Below are 8603 nucleotides of genomic sequence, written 5' to 3'. Positions count from 1 at the left end.
TTTATTTACTTTCTCAGTGTTTTTAAAGGAAAAGCATTGTCCTCTTATGTGTAAGCTTTAGGCCTGCTTCTGCAAAAGGTAAACTCTTCTGTGGAAAAACAAAATCTCATAATAATAGAACTGAAGTCAAAGCTTGTGGAATGAAGACAACAAATAAATACATTTTCTCTTCATTTAAAAAAAAAAAAATAAAAAGTATAATTCTCGATATAATAAACTGTGGAACCTTTTAAAACATTTTCATAGAGTAAGAAATGAATAAACATGGTTGTTTTTTGTTGGGTCACATTCAGTCTCTTGTGTGTTCACATCAGGGGATGTGTGAAGCCCAGCCCTTTTTCCATCAGCGGCCGGCGGGTCGCACTAGCAGACAATAACGCTACTGTGTACCACCGACTACCATCTCCCGTTATTCCTCTCCAAATACAGACAGAGCTGCGAATGAGAGAGGGGAGACGGGCTTCCAGGAGTTTGTGCGCCTAAAAATAAACAGAGACGCATTCCAGTCATTTGTTCTGAGGAAATTATTCTCTGGAATATTAGGCAGACAGTGAGGGACAAACACACGTGTGTACACGGCGAGGAGAAGAAGCGCTCGCGGTGAAGTTTACAGTCTGAAAGTCTCTTCGCCGAGTGTGGATTTAGCGAGAATTCAAATCACTGCGAGTTTGCCAGGAGACGAAACACCGCGTTCTTCCAACTCCAAAGACGATTTCTATGGTTTAAATGAAGGTAAGAAGACAGGAGCGAATTAATGTTTTCAAACGTGCCTCGTAGTTTATATTTCTTTGTTTGCGCGTGCTAGAATTGCTTCGTTGTTTACCCGTCTAAAGTTGTCAGTTTATTCTCACTCAAAGTTATCAGCAATGCGCTTGAACTTGTTTGGTAGTTGTGAAAAGAAGCAATGAATGAAATGAGGCGTAGATGAATTTGCTATGTGCAAGACACAACATTTGCCAAAAGCTTTGATATCCAAAATCCTAAAGTATCTTTCTTGTTGTTCATATTCTATAATCACATTATATATAGTTAATTATGTGATAATTGTGTTAATAACGACAATTATGTTCAAACAAATCAAGATGTTTAGTTGTTTAGGACTCTGTATTGTCCTGTAGGTGCTTTTTGTGGATGGAGAAACCAAGTGATTGCAGGTGGATGTTGTCAGATTGCATAGGCTTTCACACTTTTGTTTATACTAGTGTATACCAGATTACTGCATATTTAGAATTTGGTGTTACCACTAAACTGTATTTGATTTGAGATCAAATACCTCAGTCCAATCAACATGCTGTGATGAACAGCTGCACTTCACAGAAATACTCTGACACCAACCTGCAAGATCATTCCAGCATCTGCTGCTTTGGAAATATTTCTGCTGGATCCCTGTCTGCTCAACTGGACTAGTTGTGCGTGTGTGGCTGGTTGCCATTTGCACCCTTCAATTTAGAGAAAAAAATGTCATGAGGAAGTTCAAACACTCCCACAATTTCACATCCAGCACATGTTATTGGCCAAGTCTGAACTTGAAGGGATAGTTCACCAAAAAAAAAAAAAAAAAAAAAAAAAAAAATGAAATTTCTGTCATCATTTACCCACCCTCTTTGACTTTCTTTCCTCTGTGGAACACTAAAGGAGATGTTAGGTAGAATGTTATCCTCAGTCACCATTCACTTTCATTGCATCTTTTTTCTTTTCTTTTTTTTTTTGTCTATACAATGAAATTGGATGGTGACTGAGACTGTCGGTCCCTTCTTTTTTTCTACATGATGCTGAGTAAATGACAGAATTTTCATTTATAGGTGAACTATCCCTTTAAGAGCAAACATCATTCAGGTCAAAATTATGAAGCAAACTATATTATTCAATAATGTAAGATAAATTCGACCCATCCCTTGTTGATTTTTCCATATCCACCCAAGGATTAGTTTACCTCACATTTTCATTTGAAGTGTTTTATCTGTTTGTCATTTGCACAAAGACATGAATGTCAAGCCAAAAATTTTGTGGTTAAACTACAAAAATGCTTCTCTTGTTTCCAGGTCTTTCTATCTCTGGCTTTCTTGTATTAGCAGAAACCTTGTTCAGAGATGGCCATCTGCTCCGTGGTTTGTAGTTTTCTTCAGTACAATATCAGATTAACCCCTCACCTCATATTCTATGGGAGTGTGGTGTGGAGAAATACGGGATGGTTGTAGCGTGAAACCACGGGGTCTATAGGGTGTTGGCCAGAGTTAACAGGTGGTAGCAGACATAGATCCCAAAGGGTTGGCCTTATCTGTCAAATGCTGAACCTAAAATATCTCAGTGTTTTGCTGTGTGGTTTGTAGTTGTGTTTTGTGATTAGGGCTGAAACAACGACGTTATCGTCAACGTCGACAATAAAAAAAAAAATTCACAACATTTTTTGTTGTCAAATAGTGATCTCAAACGTAACATGAGATCATATGAAACTCTAATGATGCACCAGAGGAGCACTGCAGCTCGCGCCTGACTGAGGAGAGGAAGAAAACACAGCTCACAGTCCAGATGCACTCTAAACTTTCCAAAAAACTTCAGGTGATGTAGATTGCAAAGTATGAGGGAATTATACAAAAATACCAAATAAGTAAATACAGATGCACTCTCATTGTGGAATAAGTGTAGCCGGAGCTGCCGCTCCACTGAAATAAAACTTGCGTGTCGAGCGTCTTTAAAGGAAACACCCCAGCGTTACATCTTAAATGCAGTTCTATTTAATGCGTTATAGCTTTATTAAAGTTCAAATAAAACGGAAGCAGATCATGTAAATAACTACAAACTCTGAAACTGGCATTTCTTTCTGCGGTCAGCACCTCTTCTATGAGTTGCGCGAATGTCCCGATCTAAGGGGGAGAGATTGAAACTGCACCCGACTGATGCACACTCTGGTGCGGGGACGCTCATCCCTTAAGTGCGCACGCTTAATGCAGCTAGATTATAACGTGATGGCACGTGACTTACTGAATTATAATATATGTGTCATTGTGCATTTCTTATCGTGAAGAAAATGAGCAATACGCATCTTTATTAATAAGAGAGAGTTTGTTTTTTTGTGAATTAAAGATGGATTGAAGTGAATAGAAAGGTGAGAGAGGTAGTCTTTGTCCCATTATATACTACAACCAAATACGTTTTTGATTTGTTTTTGTTTTGGCTTGTTTTCCGATATAAATATCTAAAACTCCTTTAAAACAACGTACATTTTCATTAGCAGCTATACTGCAGAAGAACTTTTTTTATTTTGAGTATGTTGAATATAATATTAAAAATACAAATATTTAAAAAATTAAAATTTAAAAAAAGATGCATTCACCTGAGAAGCAGCATATAAGATATTTAGACTTGCTTTTAGAGAATAGATCTTGAATATAAGTATATTTTGTCGTTACTGAAATTGCAGAAGTATAGCCAAGTGAAAAAATACACTTATATACAAAATACACTTATATTTAAGATACATTCTCTTAAAGCAAGTCTAAATATCTTATATGCTGCTTCTCAAGTAAATGTATCTTGTTTTAAGGATTTTTAGACCATTTTAAAGGGAAAACAAGACAAAAACACTTGATAACAATAGGATTTTTTGCAGTGAATTTCTTTATTGAATTTAACTTAATAAAAAATATTTTTCCCTTTAATTCAGTGAATGTCATTTAGAGTATTTTAAAAAGATGATTTTGTCCTCTTTATTGTTAGTAAGCACGTTTAATGCAACCTTTTATGTCGGGGCACAAGCTGAATTGTCATTTAAGAGCTAATGATTCATCGTTGCAATAATCACCCGAATAGCCAAATAATCATTAGATTAGTCGATTATATAAAATAATCATTAGTTGCAGCCCTATTTGTGATAGTTAATGTCAATTCTGTTTAAATGATTAGTCAGCTTTATGATGTCATCAATCCAAATGTATTATGTCACAAACTGAAAGGTGACTGTTGCTCAGTGCATCCTTATGTTTCAGATTGTTAATTTGTCTCTTTTGCTTTCTGAAGGATTTAGTAGGTCTGCACGATTATGACAAAAAGCATAATTGTCAATTATTTCCAATCGATATTGTAATGACGTTGAGTTTCGAGTAAAAAAATGTAATACTTATTTTATATGCCAGCCATATTCTTTATGTCGGCAACACATTTGAATGAAATTAGTTAAATTATACACAGAAAGCAAGCAACGGACATGTGATTGGTTACAATGCTTAACCTTTGCAAAAAAGAATGTTGTAAACTGACACAATGGGAGAAGACCTACAGTAAATGAATGCTTTAAATTACACTCCTCATAGTTAGTTAATTGTGGCTAGTGATGTCAGTTTTCAGACATTTTCATAATCGATTGTTGTGGAAATTAACAATCAATTAATCGATTAATTGTTGACATTAATACCGCAAAACGCACACGGAGGACTCCAAATAATATGTGCATGTAGCCTATAGTTTAAATAAAATTTAAATTAATACACATAAGAAATGCAAGTATTGGTATTTTCCTTTAAATCTCCTGAGACCCTGCATCCACATGTATGGGCATTACGTTTTGGCTTCGCTGTAGCTAATTTAATTTCATTTAAACAGACTGTTCAGGAGACTCTAGGCTGTCATTAAAAGGTTAAACTTTCGATGCACCGAGTCATGTGACAAAACAACATGGTGCTGATCTCAGCTGAGTTTGTCTTTGGGAGAAATGACAACAAAACTACATTTGATAAGAAACCTCATTAAGTTTTTACTAAAATCTGTTTGAGTCAAAAGATAGAGTCTCTAGTTTCATTCGATATGCAATTTTTAAAATTTTATCAATGTATCGCGAAACGGCACGCTGCTTAACGCAGTGACCATGTATGTGGACTATAGGCTCATTTTCCTTAAAATATTGTATTTTTTAGGCTATGTTTAGTAAGAATTTGTGAATTGTTTTACTGTTAATGAATTACTGTTAATGATAACTTGTATACAATATTTTAGTTCATTAAAACTTCACATTGTGGATCGTGGGACATTTCAAACCTTTGGACTAATTTTTGTTCATTTCAAATGAAGTCAAATCATAATAAACTGCATAAACACAGTAGCTTAAATAACATACAGTTTCTCTGGTGCTGGTGAGATGTCAGCTGAATGTGTCCTTGTGCTTTCCTGGCGATTACTGATGTAATTGTAGGCTGGGATGAAACAAGGAGACCAGCGGATCAACAGTGCTTGTTGTCATGTACTTTAACACACTATTACAGTTTATGTACGCAGAAGACATAATGTTCATTTATAAAGAAATGCTCCAACACTGACGTGACATGCAGGTCTCTAGTGGCAGATGACTGCATAGACAACCTTATCAACGTCTGCAGGCATGATACTGAACGCAATTGTCCTGAAATTAGTTAATTGATGATCAATTTATTAATGATTATCGATGAATCCTTAACATCCCTAATTGTGGCAGCTCTAAATGTAATCTCAAGTTTTTTTAATTTTGAAGCCATACCCTTTAGGTCGGCTAAATGGTGCATAGAAAGGTTCTTTATGTGTGAAATATAAGAGTTTTTTAATGGGCATGTATTTGAGGAGGCCATCAATCTGCAAGCATCTGCTGCTTCATGGTGCATTCTTCTTGTGTGTGGGTGTCCGGTGTTGCAGGAGGACTTTAGAATAGATTTGAACCACAAGGCACTAAACTTGACATTTCAATGATCTGCTACATCTGCACTCTTTCAGACTTCAGCCAAGAAGCACATAACAGACTCTCTATAGACAGACTATTAATTGTAGACATTGATGTCATAATACTTTCGCTCTGGAATGATTTTCGATTATGCTGTGGAATTTTAAATAACAGACAGGTTTTAATTATTTCTCTTAATCTTAGTTTCCAAGGCCTAAACATAAAAGGTTTTATATATGGAAAATAGAAGGCAGAAAAATAATCTTTTTAATAAAGGATGTGTGGGAATGCAAAGGTAGCCTTGAGGATCCTAATGAAAGAACAAAATTAACCTTTCTGGATTCTAATGTCATGCCAGTGCTGCCAATGAAAGGTCAGTTTACTCACAGCTGTGGGACTGTTGGGTGGCAGAGAACATACAGTGAGTAATTGGAGGATGGGTTACAAGATCAGACACCCACTAACAAGTCTGGGAAACAGATGAAAGCTTTCTAGGAGATAAGAAATTGGCCCACTCTCTTGATACTTATTGTTGTACTCCAGGTCAGTGCGACCCACTGTATGCCAGCACCTCCTTAAACACTTTTGGAGAGAATTATATTATTTTGCCTCCTACCACCATTGGCAGTTAATTAAAATTAGTGCAACTGGGTTACGAACTGATATGCTTATGCTGTGTATTTCAGAGATAACAGGGCTCGACAATAAGGACTGCCCGATGGCCCGGGGCCAGTATGAGAGAGATTCGGGCCAATTGCTAGAACTGTCACTTGCCCGATCGGGCCAGTGCTGCATTTATAACATTAGTGCAAGCAAACAACAATCATCTCCTCCACTGTTGGGACCAGTGAAAATTTTGGCGGGGCCAGTAAAAATCTGAAGCACTGGCCCAACCGGGCCAGTACAAAAAATCCTTAGTGTTGAGCCCTGGATAAGCCGCTTTATTTGATTTAGTATTTTATTGCTCATACTTATGGTTAGGGATTTAAACAAACCCATAATTTTACGTATTAAGCTTCAGTGCATAAATCGTAACTTTTCATTTCAAATTCAGTGCCCATCCCATATTTCCCACAGTAGAATTGTATTTTGTGGACTGAAATGATGCTGTACGTCTTTGTGAAACCCTGCCAGTGTTGTCTTTTGTGTGAGTTTGTGTGAAAAGAAAGCCCACCTGGGGCTTACTCCTCATTAGTTCTGGTCACATGTGTAAAGGCCTTGCATACCTCTCCTTTCTTCCTTGTGGATGCACTTTTAGACTAACGACCTTCAGATAAGCTGGAATAAACCACCTCTCTACTATAAACCACATGTTCAGCTCCTTACAGCCTGTAAAACTATACTGTAATGTTTACTATACTATAATTTTCCCCTTTGACCTCATCTTTCACAAAAAGATCCTTGATTGTTTATTCTCTGACTTCATACACCTCTGTTCTCATGGTCCTGCTGAGCGGCTAAACCTCAAATGCTAGGCTATACTGCCAACATCCATCCACTGTGCCCTCTCCATAAATAACCCTTTTATTAGGCACACTGAAGTGTTTACTTTGCTAGAGTGAGCTTTTCCTGTATTTTTAAACTAGGCCTGGGGCAGATAGAGGCGTTAGCACAGCCAAAGTTTAAGAAGAGTGTGAGATGTTGCCTGGTTTAACAGGCGAGAACTGTTGTGGCTTTACTGGGGGCTGTCTGTATTTGCTAATTTTCCATTTATTTGAATGAGTATAAAAGGTGTGAAAACACTTTCACTGTCTCCTACATACTAACTTGTGGTAATGCACACATACTTAACAGTTTGTCTCCCATCGACACAAACACTCACGTTAACTCGGCTATCTAAGTGTGGATATATCTATGTAAATGAGGACATACCACTTCTATTGTTTTAAAATTAAGCTGATTATAATTAAGGGTTCCCACGGTCATGAAAACATGGAAATGTCAGGGACATTTTAAAATTGTGTTTTTAAGGCCCAGAAAATGCAAGGAAATTTCGGCTAGGCATTGCTCTTGAGTTAAAATTGCTTGCATGCCATGGTGATGTCTAATTAGTGAATACATTTTTCTTTTTTAATGAATCAGTCAAACTGGTCCAGCAGTTGGCCTGAATTGAAATTATTTTTATGAATCCTTTTTTTTTTTCCAGCAGTTACAAATGACAGGTAAAGCAGTGTAAAAATGTTATGGAAATGTATTGGTCGAAAAATGTGGGAGCCCTGATAATTGCTATAATCTAACCCTAATCCAAACCCTACTCTTACAAGAAAACATAGAAGAAAGTTTTTAGAATGGGGGGAAAAACATTTTTTAGAATTAAAAAAAAGAATTCATAATTTATGGGTCTGTGTACATTGCATTCATTTGTTTTTTGGTTCTAAATTGAAAAACAAAATATAAATTATGCTTTTAATATTGCTACGTTCAATTTGGGTGGCTCTCTGATAAATCCATTGTCTGGTTGCTTAATGAGCGATCGCAATAAATTAACGATGTGCAAAACTACCAGTTTTCATAATCGACTAGTCTGTCGGTTGTTTGAACGACAAGTCAACTAGTCTGTGTTAAGGATAATGATGTATAAATAGGCTATGTTATGGTCACGTGACGATCAGACGCATTTCAGAGGGACATACGGAGGCTAAGTGCAGCACTTTAACTAACGAATATTCAACAAATAAATAGGCTAAATAACTATAACTTCGTATTGCACAAAACGATTGAAATAAAAGTAAGAAATAAGAAAGGCTCCAATACAGAGCGGCACACAACCGCTTATGCGCATCCTGAACGCAGAATGACGTACTTAAATGTAAACAGAGAACTTGGGAGTCACAAGCTGTGCATTCAAAAGCGCAGAACTGTAAGATAATATTCAGTGTTTCTCTTATATGCATTCAGGAGCGGCGCTGCTTACGTTTTT

At 36.6% G+C, this 8603-nt stretch overlaps 1 protein-coding gene across 2 annotated transcripts in view; it reads left to right on the top strand.

Moving 5' to 3' along the window:
* Positions 1 to 396: 396 nt before the first annotated feature.
* The window catches only part of plxnb1a (plexin b1a), a 102594-nt gene continuing 94387 nt past the window's right edge, over positions 397 to 8603 (top strand). For both annotated transcript variants that reach the window (XM_051662275.1, XM_051662277.1), the window contains exon 1: positions 397 to 732. The gene's annotated coding sequence lies outside the window, so the exon portion shown is untranslated. The remainder of the gene's footprint in view (positions 733 to 8603) is intronic.

The sequence above is a fragment of the Myxocyprinus asiaticus genome, chromosome 29 (genome assembly GCF_019703515.2).
Source record: "Myxocyprinus asiaticus isolate MX2 ecotype Aquarium Trade chromosome 29, UBuf_Myxa_2, whole genome shotgun sequence".
NCBI lineage: Eukaryota > Metazoa > Chordata > Actinopteri > Cypriniformes > Catostomidae > Myxocyprinus > Myxocyprinus asiaticus.
This window is presented reverse-complemented; position numbering and strand designations above follow the sequence as displayed.